We start from the raw sequence: 22,500 nt of genomic DNA, 5'->3' as shown, positions 1-22,500 counted from the left end.
GTGTGTGTGTGTGTGTGTGTGTGTGTGTGTGTAGTGAAGGCGCAATGTCCCAGTGCCTGGGTTAGCGGACAAGCGGTCGTAGGATCACGGTTTCGATTCCCAGACTGAGCATGGTGAGTGTTTATTGAGCGAAAACACCTAAAGCTCCACAAGGCTCCGACAGGGGGGGGTGGCGACCCCTGCTGTTCTCTTTCACCACAACTTTCTCTCAATCTTTCTTCCTGTTTCTGTTGTACCTGTATTTCAAAAACCCAGCCTTGTTACATCTGTGTCACGCTGAATCTTCCCGAGAACAAGTTAAGGGTACACGTTAATTTCACGAGCAGGCTGTTCCATTGATCGGATCAACTGGAACCCCTCCACTTGTGACTGCTCCACCAACAAACAGCTACTTCAACAACCAGCCATTACCTGTCGACCCTGGCTTACTAACTCACATCAAGGACTCCACCTCTGCCCTAAAACTCTTCAATTCATGTTTTGTTCCCCCAAGAGATTTTACTCCATTCACAATAGCCACATCAAATCATTTTACAGGGACATAACCCAACACCTCCACCACCCCACAATGTTCTATCAGTACGTAGTGCATTATTAGGCCGTTACCATTTGTCCGTACCCAATACTGACACCTCCTCTGCATTGTTGAAGACGTCCTTATACTCAGTTGTTTATTTTTCTAACAAGTCAACGATATTGCTATGACCTTTGAGAAACACAGGAATTCCGCAGAAACATGTACGCCATATTGAGGCACAAATATGTTGTTAGTACGCTGGACTCCTACATAGTGTTGTTAGTTTGCTACATTGATGACTACATTGTTTTCATTAAGCACAGTATCCTCATCCAGATAAAAGCTTCTCAAACGTTATTCAACAAACCATTTATCTTTTGCTAACACGTTTCAACGCCTCTTCAGTTAATTTTTAATGCATATAAACGTAATATCAGACCGGAATAATATATTTCCGGGTACTAGCTGCAGGCGAATGTCTACTTACAAAAGTACCACTCACCTATAAGTAAATACTTGACGCCCCACCACTTGACCGTAGCTTTTGACTCAACATATAGAACGTGGCATCAGCAAACTCAGGCACGTACTTTAAGTACTCCACACACGCGCGTGCACGCACAAGGAGCTTGGTTCCCAAACATGAGTCTCGCCTGGTGAGGTTCCGCTGATACAAAACCAGATATGCAGGAAATGGCGCTGAACATTTTAGGGGACTTTTCCTTGCACTTGAGATCGTGCCGGCCCCACATTCCTCAGCGTGTGACCCATACTGGCATCGGATATCTTGCCCTGGCTTATCTTTGGATTGTCTCAGTAGATGGAGAGGGTTCGCGAGGCGCTGTACAAGCTAAAATATCAGGTTGTGCTATCGCCGGCGAGGCAACAACCCGATGCCCGGTCGAGTAGATAAGTTATTGAACATGGATGGAATATGCAGACGTGAACGCTGGGTAGCTAGTATTTTACCCGGGAAATGGTCAGTGATGACCTCCCTCTCTCACGAGGAGACAGTGACCATATGTGTGTGTGTGTATGTATATGTATGTATATATATATATACATATATACATATACACATATATTAGCATACACACACACACATGCATACATACATATATACGTAATACTTACACACACATACACACATATGTATGAATGTATGTCGTTATATTTATGTATGTGAGTGTGTGCTTATAAGTTTATGTAAATATGTACACACATACATAGGTATTTAGAACATCAGAAATACTTAGATAAAATAATAGGGGTGGAGCGAGTGAATACTGAAAGAAAGAGTAAGAAAAAGACTGAACAAGAGGGAGAGATAGAGAGAGAGACAGAGAGGGAGGGAGAGGATGAGTAAAGAAAGTAATGGGGGAGGGGGAGGAGAAGAAGAAGGAGAACTGCGGAAGGAAGGGAATCGGAGTGATTAACTTCAGTGATCACAGAGAAATAATTACATTGAACAGCTGTGGTTGCAGCAGCGGCAGCAGCAGCGGCAGCAGTTGCCACCTCACCACCAGGTCCACCACCATCGTCACCACCACCACCACCACCACCACCGATGCTATCACGAGTTCGGTTCTCATCTCGTCATCACCATCATCAGGAGAGTCACACAGTGAAGTACTTTCGTCTAGAAGCCTCTATGCCACTACAACCACCACCACGCCAACACTACCAATATAACTACCACCACTACCACCATCAACAACAACAACACTACCACCACTAACATTACCACCACTACTACTATTAGCACCATCCTTACCACGAGCAACGCCAATATTGCCTCCATCACCGTCATCTCCGCCACCACCGCCACTACAACCATCACTACCACAAATTCCACCGCTACCGTTACTACTGCCATCACCACGACCGTTACTAACACCAAAACAACAACAACCTTCACTGCTGCCACTGCTGCTGCTACTGCTGCTGCTGCTGCTGCTGCTGCTACTACTACTACTACTACTACTACTACTAACTACTATTACTACTACTACCACTTCTACTACTACCAGTTTTAATTAATTTCTTCGCTTTTTCTACTACCACCTCCAGCAACACCATCAATACCGTCATCACTACCCCACCACCATCACTACCGCCAAATCCACCAACACCACCACTACCACAACCACCACCACCACAATCACCACCGCCACAACCACAACCACCACAACTACCTCTTTCATTGCACCAGTAGGGAACGAGACTGTACGGAGTCACCGAACTAGCTAAAAATAACAACCAGGTCCCCCTTAAAACGCACATAATTGTATCACTCCGGATAAAATGCTTAGCAGCATTTCATCCGGCTTTTATGCTCTCAGCCCAAATTTTGTCAAGGTTGGCTTTGTCTTTTACCCTTTCGGGGCCGATAAAGTAAGTCGAGGTAATCGAGTGGACAACGCCCCGCAATTTCAGGCCTTGTGCCTATACTAGAAACAATTGTCTTCAAAATGAATAGGGACGCTAGATAATGTAGTTATAATAAAATATCATGAAAAGTGGGGAGGGTCACGGCCGGAGTGTATCTGATCATATTACTCAACTAGCAGAAAATAAAACTAAATCTCACTCAAATTACACATTATTGTCTTACAAAAAAACACATATAATGTAGAGTGAAAGACTATGAAAAGTTGGGAGAGTCACGGTCAGAGTGTCGCTGACCATATATCTATCGGAGTACATTTCTCCCTTCATAAGATGTGTGTTCATAACATGCGCTATTTGCCGGTTTAAAGGGACTTTGTGACATTGTGATGTTTCGACCTCGTTGTGTGTCTCCTCACTCAAAGTTATCCCGCCGGACCGACGAATCTGATAAGGAGACTCCAAAACGTTATTATTTGGAGTCTCTCTGTTCGGCTTGTACCATATGAATAATAATCTATTCGGTAGACATCATTACGCATGAGAAAATACTTTGCTGATTTCTATAAACAAGAGCTCGTGCATTTGTAAAATTTATCAGTCCGATGTGGTAGCGTTGTCTGAGAACGCACATAACGAGGTCGAAACACTGCGATATTCCGAAGTACCTTTAAATCGGCGAATCATGTTATGAACGCATCATCAAAAGCGGGGAGGTATTCTCCGATGGCGAAAAACAACAGTCATCATATACACATATATACATACATACATGCACACAAACACACACACACAGATATATATATACATATATATATACATATATATATATATATATATATACACTTACACACACACACATACATGCATATATGCATACACTTACATAATTACATACGTACATACATGCATACAAACATACATACATAAATAAATAAATAAATACATACATACATGCATACATACATACATACATACATACATACATACCATACATACATACATACATACATACATACATACATACATACATGCATGCATACAAATATGTCCTGTTGTTGATGATAAAGGAGACTTGAATCTAGGTTAGAAACCGGCTCATTTTCTATTGGCAAAAAATCTTGAAATAAATCTGCTCAATGACATACACATACACACACATCGGTGTGTTATGCAAACAGGAAAAATAGAACTCAAAACATGAGTATATGTATAGTTTAGCATTCAACTGAAGGATTACTTAATACTTGTTAATAGAAAACTTAGTTCCTAATTTTTACATGGAAAATATTACACGCGCACGCACACACACACAAGCATGAACGTGCACAGACACGCCTCACACACACACACGCGCGCACACACATACACACACACAGAGGCTCATATCTCTCTGTGTGTATGCAAATCTACATATATTTATATGTTTGCATGTATGTTTGTATGTAGGTATGAGGAACTCCTTCACCTGTTTCAGGAATTTCCGTAGAAGATTCATAAGAAACTTCTCTCCCTTTCTGTGGCAAACCCTAAAAAATGCTAATGTACCGCATAAGCCATATATTAGTGTTGTGCAGCAGAGCAAGACGGTGCAGCTACAGACTTACATCAAAGCATTTCTGCACCTCTTCCGACATTCAGTTAAGAAACCTCTGCGTGTGTGTTGACTCATTTAACAGCTTTACTTACAGTGTTACTTGACATCATAACACCTATTCACTGATTGAAGCATCTCGACTGAATTCTGCTCGACTCGTAGGTTTAAATGATATCCAATACATTAGTATACACACACACTCACACACACACACACACACACACACACACACACACACACACAACACACACACACACTCACACACACAGACACACACACAGACACACAGACACACATGCAAATATCATCTCTCTTTCTCTCTCTCTCTCTCCCTGCATGCATATATATATATATGGTAAGGAGAGTTGGCGGTTGTAGTACCCGACTAAGGGATAAACATATCCGTATTTACTATCGGCATCAGTTACCAGTGTTATCGCTGGGCATGAGTATGTAGGCACACTATGCTCGTAGGGTTCAGGTAATATACTGAGCCTTCTGGCCTCTCCTTGAGGCCCTGTCCTTTCCTATTCACTCTTCTCTTAGATTTTTTTCATTTTACGCGTTTCTATTCAGTCTGATGAAGCTCCATATACTAGATCGAATGTCCTAAGATGACGAATATTATTTTCAAAATACTTTCGTAAACACCGACAATCATTGTAAGCAGAAACGGCCGTAAGAAATGTTATGACATGTTTTGCATTAAAAAATAATCTACAGATGTGGTCCAATATTTTCGTTTGTTGATCAAAAGCTTTCTCCATTTTCTGATTATTTAAATCATATATATATATATATATATATATACAGATAGAGATGAGAGAGAGAGAGAGAGATATTATTCATGTATATATATATAGACATATATTATTAATATATAAATACATATATATATATATATATATATATATATATATATATATATATGTGTGTGTGTGTGTGTATGTATGTATGTATGTATGTATGTATGTATGTATGTATGTATGCATGTATGTATGTATGTATGTATGTATGTATATATATATATATATATATATATATATATAATATTATATATGATTATATATTATATATTATATATATGATTATAAATATATATGTTTGTATAGGATTATAATAGAGTAAGTCAAAAGCTATATGCACTCTCGTTTCTGTAATTTGTGAAGAGAAGATTTGGGGTTGAACGATTACAACATTTTTCGACACTAGTCTCTTTAATTTCCGATGCAGGACATCGAGCGATCCCAAGCTCTTTTATTTCTTCAGTGAAGAAGGTTTTCGGTTGGTTGCGGAACCATTTAATCACTGCTTCCTGCACTTATTTGTCCGTCGCAAATCAACGACCTCACAAAGAATGATTAAGCGTCTAAAGAGGTGATAGTCGTAAGGGGCGAAATCCAGACGCTATGTCGAGTACTCCAGCAACACTAAAACGCAATTTTTCAATGGTTTCTACGGTGTTGGCGGCCGTATGTGAGTGTGCATTATCGTACAACAATAACACTTCCTTTGATACGAACCTCGACCATGGGTGCAAATTGTTGGTTTCAGTTTGTTGACCAGTATTGGTGACTGTAGACCACTGTTCCAGGTACTGTTCAAATATAAACCATTTTGCATCCCCCAAGAAAGGCTATCATAATTTTTCTGCGGACGTTTCAGTCTCGAATATATTTTACGCAGGCTGGCGATTCAGAGTATTTTCACCCCACATCCTGTCTTTAAGATTCTGGCTCAAAGTGATGAACCTAAGTTTCATTTACTGTGACTATTCTATCCAGCACCCATAAAAAAATTCTTCGCATTTATTGTTGTAGCGTTCGAGTAAGCGTTGACAGATCTCCACACTACCGCGTTTGTGCTCTTCAGTAAGCCTTCCTAGCATTCACCAGACACAGAATTGCGCTGGATGATTTCGAGTGCGGAACCATTACTAACTTGCACCTCATCGACGATCACTCATCAGTCGCTAAAACCATCTCACGAACTTTTTGAATTTTTCCCTTCACGTATGTGCAAACATTTTTAACGTCACGATCTACTCATACGCACCCATACGCGGGTAGAGGGCAATCCCCGTATTGTAATGAAAGCCTTCAATGAATTTCAGCCGCCAACTCACCTTCAAAGCAAAGAAATTGGAACATTGGTCTCTGTTTTGCCTTGGTGCTTACTGCCAGCGGAAAGGTGATGTTGACTCTGTAACGCAAGCTAAAATAAAATATGGACGTTCAAGACAAACTACAATTGCGAAACCACAAGATTATCACTTTTTAGCACGCGAGCGCCGAGAGTAGTGTAGCGAACCTAAAGAAAGTTTTGGTGAAAGTGCGGAAAATATTTGACTTCGCCTCGTATATATTAAATATATCTATGTATATGTAGAAATACATACATACAAAGAGCGATGGATAAATTGTTACCATTTTATATTTTTAATTTCGCGCATTCAAATTGTTTGTTTTTCATTTTGTCGAGTACATAGCATAGCAGGGTCGATTGGGCACCATCTGTGAGAAGAACATTACTATGACTCAATCCACTCTACCAGAAATTTGGAAATGACATGCTGTGCTGCTTGATATTCGCGCCGGAAGCTCCAATACGAACATTTCAGAGTGTTTGGGTGTCAATCTGAGGTCAGTACAGAGAATTTGGAAAGAGTTGAATGAGTCTAATGGTGATTAAGAAGTTACGGCAGCTCGGAAAACTAACTCTGACCGTTCTGATGAGAAAAGAACTCCTGAATTTGTCGATGAGATCCAGGCCATGATTGGAAACGATTCCGCCAGGGACATGGGAATGTTTAACTTTCTTATTAGGCACGTAGTGAATGAAGATATTCGGTATTCCTCATACAAGATGAGAAAGGAACAATTTTACCTTAAGCCATCAACGACGAGAGAAAAGACAATGGTGTGAAGCTTTTGAACAAGCTGAAGCATCCCTTCCAACCGAACATGATTTGGTTTTTCTCAGACGACATAAATTTCTGTCAGGATCAGATGGTGAACACACAGAACGACCGTTGGCTTGCCGTGTCCCCCAAACATGTACCAGGAGTAATAAAACCAAGCATCTTGTCATCATCATGGTGTCCGGAGTGATCACTAGTGATGGCGACGTTATGCCTTCATTCACCTTCTCACATAGCTTCAAACTCAAGTCGGAGGCTTACATCAAGTGCCTAGAGGAGGTAGTGCTGCCTTGGGTCAAGAGTGTGGCTGCTGGATGACTCTGCATCATGCCACACAACCAGGAGAATCCAATCCTGGCTGTCAGACAATTTCTGCGACAACGCGACCCCTAACATCTGGCTACATAACTCCCCAGACTGCAACCCCCTTGTTTGAATGTATGGGGCATAGTTGATAAAGAGAGATCAACAAAACTGCTTGTAACACCAAAGATGAACTGAAGGCAAGGATTTATGGCAGCATTCACCAACTTAAACAAAGAGACCATCCAGAAGAGTTGCAGGAGATTCCGAATTCACCTGAAGGCCGTGGTTGAAGCCAATGGCGATGTTATTCAATGAACTTACTCTTTAGTATTTCATGATATATTTATCTAATTATGATAAATATATCTGTTTAAATAAGATGTCAGTGTTATTTACATTTTTGTCGTAATTAGACGACAGTATATTAACCGCACCCAGTATGTTTATATATATGTATATATATATATATATATATAATATATATATATATATATAATATATATATATATATATATATATATATATACAGTGATGGCCATAAGTCACTTTATTATAATCATTATTGAAAATAGGTAAAGCGATTTATACCACCCCTGTATATATATATATATATATATATCTGCGTGTGTGTATGTATGTGTATGTGTGTGTGTGTGTGTAGATATAGGTACAGATACAGATATAGATATATATTGGGGATGTGCGAGCGTGTGTATTTGCATGTCTATGTTTGTAATAAAAGATCGAATGTCCTTCCCGAGCAAATAAGCGTTGATTCTGGGTTGAGTATATATATATCCCCGCTGACCCTGAACGGAAGCCGGTCTGTCTCGGGATTACTAATTAATGGGAAAATATCTTCTATGATATATAGCCCTGAAAGTGGATTAGTGAAATGGAAACTGAAAGAATCGTGATTCGGCAAAAGTGACGAATAGAAAAAATATAAGTATATAAAAAAAGTACTGGGATCAATTGCTCGATCTTCAATATATACAGACACAATATATATATATATATTATATATATATATATATATATATATATATATATATATAAATATACATATACATATATATATGCTGCAAGCTAGAGTAGCATCAACTCTTAAGGGTTAGTCACATTTAGGTGGCAAATTTACTTCACGATGTCATGCAGCTACTGTTTATATCTCGCTCAAAGATTTATTATTTTATATAATACATACATACATATACATATATACATACATACATACATACATACATACATACATACATACATACATACATATATATACCATACACACACACACATCATCACATATATATAATGAGATTGTTACCTAACACTCCGCTGAACCTTTAGTGTGGAACCAATCTGTAAGCTCAGCCTTAATGGATATATAATACTGTACGCTTCGATTAATATACCCATTGTATTGACAGATATATGTGTGCAATTTTTCTTGACTTATAGACTCCTGACGACGTACACACACACACACACACGTACACACCCACATGTACGTATATGTATGTATATGTCTGTGTATATATAAATATATGTGTTGTATGTGTATGAATGCATTTACACACACACACATATATAGATATATACGTATGTCATTGTTCGGTTCTATCTCAAGATTTCCTGCCAATAGAGAAAAACCCGGTTTCTAACCTAGATCCAAGGCTACTTTATTGGAATTTCAACATCAACAGCAGAATCTTTTTGTATGTATGTATGTATGTATGTATGTATATATGTATGCATGTATGTATGTATGTGTGTATGTATGTATGTGTGTATATATGCATGTTTGTATATATGCAAATTTCTATGTTTGGCTTTATTTATGTATTCTCATGCATATAGTTGCATATCTAGTCATGCTCATATATATTTAAATGATAAACTTCTGGAAAGTTTTACAGATTTGTACAGTTCCAGTGATAGATTAGATCTGTAGTCTTCGAATCAGCTTTCTCCTTTCTGGTTGTGAGGAGCCAAATTTCTCAAGATTGATATTTAGGCAGTGTGTTACATATCCCATGTATGTATGCTTGTATGTATGTATGTATGCATGTAAGTATGTATGTATGTATGTATGTATGTATGTATGTATGTATGTATGTATGTATGTATGTATGTATGTATGCATGTACGTATGTATGTTGCAAGCTTATGTAAAAGCAAAGCCTATTTCAATTTATTTCCTTCTATCACTCGACTGTGACCTGGCAGGGGAACTACCTTCAAACTCCTTGGGCATAATTCTCTCTGGCATCTTTTCATGTTTGTGTATTGTCATAAGCTAACGAGAATATTCTTGTCTTGCTTGTTAGGCAGAAAATTGCCTGAGACCTTGGAACTTTTGCTAGCAACGCGAGATAATTATGTGTGAGAAATAGAAGTTTTTCTCAAGTTGGATGCCCTAAACCAAACGATTGCAATAGAGAGGATCCCTCCAAAACCACCCAATGAAACAGCTATTGATGTTAAAACAGGTGATGGATAAATTCTGCTGCCCAAATAAGCTGGTGTATGACTTGTACACAGCACTTAGATATCACGAATAAAAACCGTGCAACAGTAAGACGCCTCGTCCACCAGTCTTACAGACTTGGTTAATCCACAGTCTGAAAACGGTTCTTATTTTTATCGACCCCCAAAAGAATGAAGGGCAAAGATCTCCTTCAAAGAATTTGAATTTGGAACGCAAAGAATTTGTAAGATTAGGTGTGTTCCGTAGGCTAATGATAACCTAGGCTTTGAACTCAATGATCAAAGAGTGAGAAGAAATACAGCAGATCATTCAGTCTGAAGCTCTAAAGAATTTGCTGCTTGGTTTCTGAGGGGAAAGTAATAACTGTCGGCCCGTCATTTTAGACTTCGTTGGCAGGAAAGAGCAGCAGGAACGTGAATGAACAAATGTGGAAGAATTTACAATGCATTTCGTCTGTCTGTCTGTCTATCTATCTATCTATCTATCTATCTATCTATCTATCTATCTATCTATCTATCTATCTATCTATCTATCTATCTATCTATCTATCTATCTATCTATCTATCTATCTATCTATCTATCTATCTATCTATCTATCTATCTATCTATCTATCTATCTATCTACCTACGGATACATATGTATATAGACATATTTATGTGCGTGCGTGTATAATGTGTGTGTGTATAAATATAAGAATATATATAGCATATATACATAATATATACATACATATATGTGTGTATATATATATATATGTATATATATAATATATATATCTATATATATATACATATATATTTATATATGTGTGTGTATGTATATATATGTATGTATGTATATACATACTTATATACAATCCGTACATACGTAAATGCATATAAACATACATACGTACATACATACATACATGGGCACACTACGCAAGGGAAGTAACCATAGTTCCGCAACAAAGTAAAGTAAGAAAAACACTGATTCATTCACACACACAAACACACACACACATGTATGTATATATATATATATATATATACACACACAAATAGGGGTATGTGTGGGTATATGAACGTAAAGGTGTCCGCATTAAATTACATAAAAGGGTTCCATCAGTATTTGATTGTCCCAAGCTTTAATTATAATACGCATAGAAATCTACAGACATGCGCGTCTGTATAGACACACTTTCACAAAGTCATGCGCACGCGCACCGTAAACGAACTTAAAATACACACAGCTGTTGAGCTAACACTAGCAACAGCCGGACCGGTGTGTCTAAATGTATGTATGTATGTGTGCGTGTAAGTATGTGTGTATGTATGTATGTATGTATTATGTATGTATGTATGTATGTATGCATGTGGTAGCATGTGTGTAGTATGTATGTAATGTATGTATGAAAGGGTATGTATGATGTGTGTATGTCTGTGGGTATGTATGTATGTATGATGTATGTCTGTCGTATGATTGATGTATGAATGTATATGTGTGTTGTGTGTGCGAATGCATGCTGTATGTGTGTATGTATGAATGTATGTATGTATGTATGAATGTATGGTATGAATGTATGTATGCATGTATGTATGTATGTATGTATGTATGTAAGTATGATGTATGTAAGTATGTATGTATGTATGTATGTGTGTGTGTATGTATGTATGTATGGATGTAAGGTATGTAGTATTATGTATTTATGTAAGTATGTATGTATGTATGTATGTATGTTGTATGATGTATGTATGTAAGTATGTATGTATGTGTAGTATGTATGTATGTAATGTAGCATGTAAGTATGTATGTATGTATCTATGTATGTATGTGATGTATGTATGTATGTAAGTATGTATGTATGTATGTATGTATTTATGTAAGTATATGTATGTATGTATGTAGATGTATGTATGTATGAGTAAGTATGTATGTATGTATGTATGTATGTATGTATGTATGTATGTATGTAAGTTGTAGGTATGTAAGTATGTATGTATGTATGTATGTAGTATGTATGTATGTATGTGTGTGTTATGATGTATGTTGTATGTATGTATGTATGCATGTAGTATGTATGTATGTATCTATGTATGTATGTATGTATGTATGTATGTATGTATGTAAGTATGTATGTATGTATGTATGTAGTATGTATGTATGTATGTAAGTATGTATGTATGTATGTATGTATGTATGTAAGTATGTATGTATGTATGTATGTATGTATGTAAGTATGAATGTATGTATGTATGTATGTAGGGTATGTATGTATGTGTGTATGTCTGTATGTATGTATGTATGAATGTATGTATGTATGTGTGCATGTGCGTATGCCTGTCGGTATGCTTGTATGTATGTGTATAAATATGTATGAATATATGTATGTATATATATATGTATGTATATATACATATATATGTATACACACACACACACACACACAGACATATATATATAGAGATAGATAGATTTATACACACATATATCATTGTATACTTGTGAGTGCATGTATATGTATTTATATATGAATGTCTATCACTATCTATCTATCTATCTATCTATCTATCTATCTATCGATCTATCTATCTATCTATCTATCGATCTATCTATCTATCTATTTATCTATCTATCTATCTATCTATCTATCTATCTATCGATCTATCTATCTATCTATTTATCTATCTATCTATCTATCTATCTATCTATTTATCTATCTATCTATCTATCTATCTATCTATCTATCTATCTATCTATCTATCTATCGACCCATCTATGTGACTATTAACCTATATATATCCCCGCGCACACACATACACTCGCGCATGCATGCATGCACCCTTCTGTGCTCTATCCGTGGTGCCTATCTTGTCTATAACTGCACTAACATCTACTTATATGCTTTGTGTTCTTAATTTCCGTTCCACTAGTCCGTTCTTGGAAGGTTCCAGAAGCATTTCAAGGAATTTGTTGTTTTTATCTGAAAATGATTGATAGCCCCTTCCACCACAGTTCCCCTTTCCTGCTGAAAGGGTTTCAATTTTGTGTTTCCCCACATCTCCTCACCCTTCTTTCAACCTTTTTGCAAATATGGCGAATTGGCACTGTCTTCAACGTGTAGAATACAAGACATCCTTGTATTTTTTCCGATTCTGTTCCTCCTGGAAGTTCACATCCTCTCGAGAACGACTTTGCCTTTCATCATTTTGGTGGTTGATACACACACACACGCACACACGCACACACACGCACTCACACACACATACACACACACCACATACACATGTAGTGTTGTAGTGATTTCGAAGTTTCGGCCTGTCAACCTTTGTCCGAATGTGTACAATCATTCATTCATTCATACATACATATACATACGTATATGTATGTGTATATATATATGTATATATACATAAGTTCGTTGTGTATATATATATATATATATATATGTGTGTGTGTGTGTATGTATATATGTACGTATATGCATACGCACATAGTGGTAGACAGATACTGAAAGCTTTTCGTGTGTATATATATATATATATATATATATATATATAGATGCAGCCATCAGATAAGGGAGATGATGTTATCTGACTCGTTTCCCTCTGTTTGAAATGGCTGGGCTTTCCTACAATTTGAACGAAAATCCATTAATTAGAATTAAAATTTGATGAAAATTGTATGAAAACTGCTGTGTCTTGAAGATCGTCTGGAAAAAAATCTGAACGTGTCTATCTATTTGCCCTGCGTGGCACCTTGAGCAAGCTTCTATTGCAGCCTGGGGCTGACCAAAGTCTTATGAGTAGATTTAGTTGACGAAAACTGTGTTGAAGCTCTATATATGTATGTGTGTGTACATATGTTTATATATATATATATATATATGTGCGTGTGCGTGTATAGATATATATATTCTTTTGTTCTTTTATTTGTTTCAGTAATTTGACTGCGGCCATGCTGAAGTTCTGCCTTTAGTCGAACAAATTGACGCCAGGACTTATTCTTTGTAAGCCTAGTACTTATTGAATCGGCCTCTTTTGCCGAACCGCTAATTTACGGGACGTGAACACAACAACATCGGTTGTCAAGCGATGTTGGGGAAACACAGAAACACAAACATACACACACATACATTTATATATATATATATATATATATGTGTGTGTGGGTGTGGGTGTGTGTTTGCGTGTTGTGTATACACACACACATATATATATATAGAATATATATATATATATAGATATATATATATATATATCTATATATATATATATATATATGACGGGCTTCTTTCAGACTCCGTCTACCAATCCACCCACAAGGCTTTGGTCGGGCCTAAGGCTAGTGTAGAATACAGTTACCCAAGGTTACCCAAGCAAACTACTTACCACATATTTCATAGGATTAAAACTTCTTCATGACGGTGCCCCAGCATGGTCACATTGTAATGACTGAAACATGAAAAAGTTTAAAGAAAAGATGTATATATACATATATATATATATCCTTTTATTTGTTTCACTCATATAAGGGCTGCTATGCTGGAGCACCGCCTTTTGTCGACCTCAGTACTTATTCTTTGTAAGCCTAGTACTTATTCTATCGGTCTATTTTGCCGAACCGCTAATTTACGGGGACGTATATACACACCAACATCTGTTGTAAAGTGATGGAGGGGGTTTCACAAACAGACACACAAATATATACCATACATACATAATAACATATATACATATATAGATATTAATATATATATAATAATATATATATATAATATATTACCTCCATACACACACACACACACACACACAATATAATATATATATATACATAATATATATACATATATATATATATATATATTATATATATATAATATATATCGACGGGCTTCTTCAAGTTCCGTTTTTGCCAAAACACCCACAAGACTTTGGCCGGTTAAGGCTATTGTAGAAGCACACGCCCAAGGTGCCACGCGTTGGGAATCAAGGTTCTTACCACACACCCTACTCCTGCGTAGATACATACATATATATATATATATATATATATATATATATATACACATACATACATTCATACATACGTACGTACATACATACATACATGCATACATACATACATACATACATACATGCATACATACATACATGCATACATACATACATACATACAACATACATACATACATACCTACATACATACATACACGTATAGTTATATATTCATATACACACATATACACTCATATTCTTTTACTTGTTACAGTCATTTGACCGTGACGATGCTGGAGTACCGCCTTTAGTCGAGCGAATCGATCCTGGGACTTATTCTTTGTAAGCCTAGTATTTATTCTACTGCTAATTTACGGGGACGTAAACACACAAGCATCGGTTGTCAGGCGATGTTGGGGACAATCACAGAAATACATGCGCACACATACATATATACTTACATACACACATACATGCATATATACATACATACACACATACATGCATATATACATACATATATACATAGATACATACATACATATATACATATATACATACATACATATATACAGACACACACACATATATATATATATATATATATATATATACACACACACATATATACGACAGGCTTTTTTATTTCAGTTTCCGCCCACTAAATCCACTCACAAGTCTTTATTCGGCTAGAGGCTATAGTAGAAGACACTTGCCCAAGGTGCCAAGCAGTGGGACTGAACCTGGAACTATGTGGTTGGTAAGCAAGCTACGTACCACGCAGCCATGGATGTATTTATACATATATGTGTATTTATGAATGTGTGGCAACGATGTGAATCCGTACGTGCCTATTCTCCATAGTAAAGGATGTGTATAATCGAGGGTGTATAAACAGACATCTATTTTATACGCACATACATTTATAATGAAATCGAGGAAGAAAGGTGGATAAATGTACTGTTTTGAAGTACATGTAATGGCCCGAGATCATTAGGACATGTGTGTGTGAGTGTGTGTGTGTGTGTGTATGTATGTGTGTGCGTGCGTATGTATAAGGGTATGTGTTTTTCTGCCTCTGTTTGTCCCCTCAACACCTATTGACAACAGGTGCTGGTGCGTTCGCGTTCCCGTAACGTAGCGGTTTTACAAAAAGGGTCCGATACAGTAAAAAAAAGAGTCCGATATAGAAAATATTACAGCTTCTGGGGTTGATTCCTTGGACTAAAAATTAAAGGTGGTGCTCCAACTTGGCCGCTGACTAAATGAATAAAGCAAAGTTAAAAAATAAATGAATGAAAGAAGAAAAAAATAAACATAAATACAAATATGTATGTGTGTGTATGCGTGTGTGTGTGCGTGTGTGTGTGCGTGTGAGTGTGTGTATAATATATATACATGTATATGTATTACACAGACACACATACGCATATATATATATACCTATATATGTATATAATTATATATAAATATATATATATATTATATATATATATATATATAGTGTATATGTATATACACAACATATATATGTGTATACACAAATACATGTATATGCGTAGATATATAACATAATATATATACATATATTATATATATATATATATATATGTATATATACACCACACTATATGTGTATACACAAATGCATGTATATGCGTACATATATAACATAATATATATATACATATATTTGTCTGTATGCACATATGCACACGCGCACGGCCGAACGAACGCACGCACGCACTCACGTAAGCCTGGACAATTGTGTATGTGTCTGTGTACGCATGCGTGTGTCTTTCTCTTATGCATCGAGAGCCAAGAGTCGTGTTGTTTATATTCATGTTCCCAACTTTGTTTCGGTCGTGCTAACCAACGCTTGTTCGTGTGTTCGGCTCTTCTTTCGTAAGTATATATATATATATATATATTCTGTTCGTGTTCCAGTGTGTATATATTGCTTTCTGCATAAATATGTATAAATACGTGTGTATAGATTTGATTGTATATATTTACGCAAACAGACTTAACTCTCGCACATATATGTATATAGTGTTGAGTGTGTGTGTGTGTCTGTGTGTGTGTGAAAACAGCTTATTTTTGTTGTTCTTTGCTTAAGAAGCGAGTGAAGCTCGCATATGCTTCTGTATATATGTGTGTGTAAATGTTTCATGTGTGGGTATAAGCGAGCGTATGTATGTAAGTATGTATGCATGTATGTGTGCGTGTGTGGAGGGGTGAGAGAGAAAGAAAGAGAGAGGGAGAGAAAGAGGGAAAGAGTACGGTTGTATGTGTATTTATATACGCACATACCTATATATATATATATATATACACGTACATACACACACGCTTATATGTACAGGTAAGCGTATATATGTACATATATACAAAAATACATATATCTATGTAAATGTAAACATGTATATATATATATATATATATATATGTCACTGTGTATCTGTGTATCTATCTATCTATCTCTTTATCTATCACTCTCTCTCTCTCTCTCTCTCTCTCTCTCTCTCTCTTTATATACATATATATATATATATATATGCTTTTCTCTGTGCATGCGTATAAGCATTTGCAGGAATCCGTGCATTAGTTTACCTATAACAAAATATGTGTTTGTATGAATGAATATACGCGTGTTTAGCTTTGTACGTATATATGGATATATGTAGACATATATGCTCGCGTGTATGTGTGTGCATGTGTGTATTTATGTTGGTATGCGTGGTGTGTATGTGTGTGTTTGTGTGTGTGTGTGTATACTGGCATAAATATAATTTGTATATGAATTATTGCTGAGAAGCCTTCCTTCTGCCCTATGTTTTCACCTACTTTGCTCAATCTTTCTCTCTCTCTCGTTCTCTCTTTTTCTCTCACCGTGTCCCACTTTCTGTTACCTAATCTCTTTACCTACCTATCTACCTTTCCTACCTACCTACCTTCCTACATACCCACCTCCCTACCTGTCTGTCTGGCTGGCTGTGTGTCTGTCTGTCTGTCTATCTATCTATCATTCTCTCTCTCTGTCTCACTATATATATATAGAGAGAGAAATTTGTTTATTTATATTTATCTATCTACCTGTCTGACTTCGGTCTATTTATAAATGTATCTATCTATCTATCTATCTATCTATCTATCTATCTATCTATCTATCTATCTATCTATCTATCTATTTATCTATTTAGATATATATATATATATATAAATATGTGTGTGTGTGGTGTGTGTGTGCGTGTGTGTGTGTGTGCTTGTGTGTGTTTTAATAATTTTTTATATCTATCTGTCTGTCTGCCTTCGGTCTATTTATATATGTATCAGTCTATCTATCAATTTGTTTCACCGGTTAACCATTCATCAACCTCTCCATCTTCATCCATCCATCCATCCATCCATCCATACGTACATCATTACATGCATACATATATTCATAAGTACATACGTAGAAACACATATGTATACATCAATACGTACATATGTACATACACACACACATACACACACACATATGTACATATTATGTACGCACATACACATATACATAAATATACATAAATACACATGCCCGATCCCTCAACATGCTAGACATCATAGCTAAATCCACGTTACTGTCTCAAAAGGGACCGACGCAAATTAAAAAGAAAACTTTTTATTAAAAAGATTACTAAAAGTGAAACGATTGAAGATTACCTGTACTAAACAACAATAACAAAAACAACAACAACAACAACAACATCAAGACAACACCTTGAAGAACATTAAAACTGTCGACTTCAGCATCTCGTTGAGCTGCGATGTCAACAGAAACAAACAGACATCCATGGGATACTATGAATGTTTGTTTGTGTTGAGTCCTGAGTTCAAATTCCGCCGAAGTCAACTTCGCCTGTCATCATTTCTGGATCGATAAAATAGCTACTAGTTGGTCATTGGGGATGGATGGAAATCAACTTTCCCACGACCCCGAATTTGCTGGCGTCGTGCTAAAATTTGAAACCGATATTAGACAAGTCAGAAGTGCGTCGATCTGGCAGAGTCGTTAGCACGCCGGGTGGAATGCTTTGCGGCATTTCGTCCCTTCTGAGTTCAAATTCCACAGAAGTTGACTTTGCCTTTCATTTATTTTCTCGGGGTCGATAAAATTAGTACCAGTTATATACTGAGGACGGTGCACTCGACTGCCCTACTTCACCTAATATTTCAAGCCTTCTGCCTATATTCTTTATAGAATATTATAAGAGTCAGTATAAAAATTTGCGACGGAGTAATATAAACGTCTCTTCAAGATTTGAACTCGGTATCTATCAATCGCCAGCTGGTCTTCCGTTGTCTCAACGTAATGTTTAACACTATGGTAGGATGTAGGCAGAATTACTTTCGTTGTTTGTACCATAATGAGGCGAGCTGGCAGAATCGTTAGCAGGCCGGACAAAAATGCTTCGTGGCATTTTGTCCATCTCTACGTTTTAAGTTCAAATTCCGCCGAGGTCGACTTTGTTTTTCTTCCACATGGGATCGATAAAATCCCTACCAGCTGATCCCTGGGGGGTCGATGTAATCGACAGTCTCCTTCCCGGAAAGTTTCAAGACTTATATCTATAGTAGAAGGGACTGTCGTTGCTTGTCCCAAGTTAAGCCGTGTTCGAGTAGAGTTTATAATCAAAAGCTGTCAGCCAGTTATAATGCAATTTTCCGGTGTTTATAATATTAAGTGAAATACATGTGTGTGTGTCTGTGTGTCTGTGTGTGTGTGTTAGGGGTGTATAGATAAACATACTCGTACACATATATACAGTTCTATATGTGTGTGTATATGTATTTCTGTTTATGTACGTATAATTACGCATAATTATTTGTGTAGTGTATATATATGTGCGCATATATATATGTGCGCATAAAGGCGGCGAGCTGGCAGAAACGTTAGCACGCCGGGCGAAATGCGTAGCCGTATTTCGTCTGCCGTTACGTTCTGAGTTCAAATTCCGCCGAGGTCGACTTTGCCTTTCATCCTTTCGGGGTCGATAAATTAAGTACCAGTTACGCACTGGAGTCGATATAATCGACTTAATCCGTTTGTCTGTCCTTGTTTGTCCCCTCTGTGTTTAGCTCCTCGTGGGTAGTAAAGAAATATATATATATATGTGCGCATATGCATACTTTTCTCTCTCTCTCTCTCTCTCCTCTCTCTCTGTATATATATATATATAGTTATGGTATATTCTGTTAAGAACATAGCAGAGTAAAGTACAAAGCTCGTCCACCTTCAGATTTCATATTCTGCTATCCAGTAGTAGTATTATACGGACTTCCAGGTTAGCGTTTGGGCATCTGTCCCGTGTGAAAAGGTAATTGAAGAATCTGGAGTCAACAAGAAGGAGTACTTATTGTTGACTCCAATTTCTTCAATTGCATTCCTACACACACACACACACACACACACACACACACACACACACTGATATATACATATATATTATATATATATATATAGGCGTGAGCTGTGTGGTAAGAATATGCTTCCGAACCTCGAAGTTCCTGGTTCAGTTCGGTCCCACTGCGTGGCACCTTGGACAAGGATCTTCAGTCATAGCCTCGGGCTGACCAACGCCTTGTCAGTGGATTGGGATTTGGTACACAGAAACTGAAAGAAGCCCGTCGGTGTGTATGTGTATATGTATATGCATACACACACACACACACCATATATATATATATAATATATATATATATATAGATATATATATATATATATATATATATATACATATATAGATATATATATCTGTGTGTGTTGTCGATATATATATATATATATATTTATATATCTAATATATATATGTATACAGATGTAACATGTGTGAGTGTCTTTGTATCCGTGTTTTCCCCCGACTTCGGCTTTGACAACCGGTATTGGTGTGTTTACGTCCCCATAATGGAGCGGTTCAGCCAAACGGTTTCTTCAGAATTAGTACCAGGCTAAAGCGAAAAATATTCTGTAGTTGAGTCATTCGACTTAAAATACTTTATGGCGGTGCCCCAGCATGGCCGCATGATTTCTTTTTCGACCTGTCCCCGCTTCTCAGAGGGATGGCCATGGGCTTTTGTTAAAAAACAAAACTTATTAAAAAATTTCAGGCACCGCCCCCACAAAATATACCACTACCACCACAACCTTTAACATAACCGCTACAAAAACCTCGAACATAGCCACGATCATCATCATCACCGCCACTATAATCACCAGCATCGTTATCACCAACACCACCGCCGCCATCATCATCATCACTAGCACCACCATCTATTTCAAACCCCAACATTGCCCAACAGAGATCAACTAACAGTACCTACTTATTTTCGTTAGAAGCCATCGTTCAGAGCTATTAGTACAATGTAGGGATAGATAGATAGATAGATAGATAGATAGATAGATAGATAGATAGATAGATAGATAGATAGATAGATAGATGGATAGATAGATAGATAGATAGATAGATAGATAGATAGATAGATAGATAGATAGATAGATAGATAGATAGACAGAGAAACAGACAGACATCCACACAGACACACAGACAGATAGGCAGATAGATAGAGAGAGAGAAATAGATAAATAGATAGATAGATTGATAGATAGATAGATAGATAGATAGATAGATAGATAGATAGATAGATAGATAGACAAACAAACATATAGAAAGAGGAGAGAGAGAGAGAGAGAGAGAACTAGACAGATAGATAGATAGCTACAGAGAGAGAAAGTGAATGAGTGAGAGACAGACAGACAGATAGGTAGATTGACAATAGATTGATAGATACAGAGATAGGGCTAGATAGATAGATAATGTATGTATGTATGTATGTATATATGTAGGTAGACAGGTAGGTAGGTAGGTAGGTAAATAGATAGAGATAGACAGCTAATCACGAGAGATATGGATGAAAGAAAGAGTCAGAGTAAGACAGAAAGAGAGTGAGAGAGACACCCACAGACAGAGAAGTAGATATAGATAAATATTGTGTGTGAGAGAAAGAGAGAGTTTATTTGTGTGTGTGTGTGTGTGTGTGTGTGTAGAGTTTGTTATTGTGTATGTGTGTTTGTGTGTGAGTGAAACTGTTATCTAACAGAAAGAACGTTTACATCAGCTTTTCTTTGTTTCTCTCTTTCTTTCTTTCTTTCTTTCTTTCTTTGTTTCTCTCTTTCCTTCTTTCTCTCCTCACCTCGATGCTTCTTCTACAACAACCTGTCCTGCCTCAACATCTCTCTTCCTCTTCCTCTCTGTCTTGATCTCTCT

The 22,500-nt window shown here is 36.8% G+C and overlaps 1 protein-coding gene across 2 annotated transcripts in view; it reads left to right on the top strand.

The window, feature by feature from the left end:
• Positions 1 to 16,962: 16,962 nt before the first annotated feature.
• The window catches only part of LOC115217980 (acetylcholine receptor subunit alpha-like), a 196,630-nt gene continuing 191,092 nt past the window's right edge, over positions 16,963 to 22,500 (top strand). For both annotated transcript variants that reach the window (XM_029787718.2, XM_029787716.2), the window contains exon 1: positions 16,963 to 17,098. The gene's annotated coding sequence lies outside the window, so the exon portion shown is untranslated. The remainder of the gene's footprint in view (positions 17,099 to 22,500) is intronic.

Source organism: Octopus sinensis, linkage group LG12 (assembly GCF_006345805.1).
Source record: "Octopus sinensis linkage group LG12, ASM634580v1, whole genome shotgun sequence".
Classification (NCBI taxonomy): Eukaryota; Metazoa; Mollusca; class Cephalopoda; order Octopoda; family Octopodidae; genus Octopus; species Octopus sinensis.
Note: the sequence above shows the minus strand (reverse complement) of the source record. Positions and strands in the feature narration are given on the sequence as shown.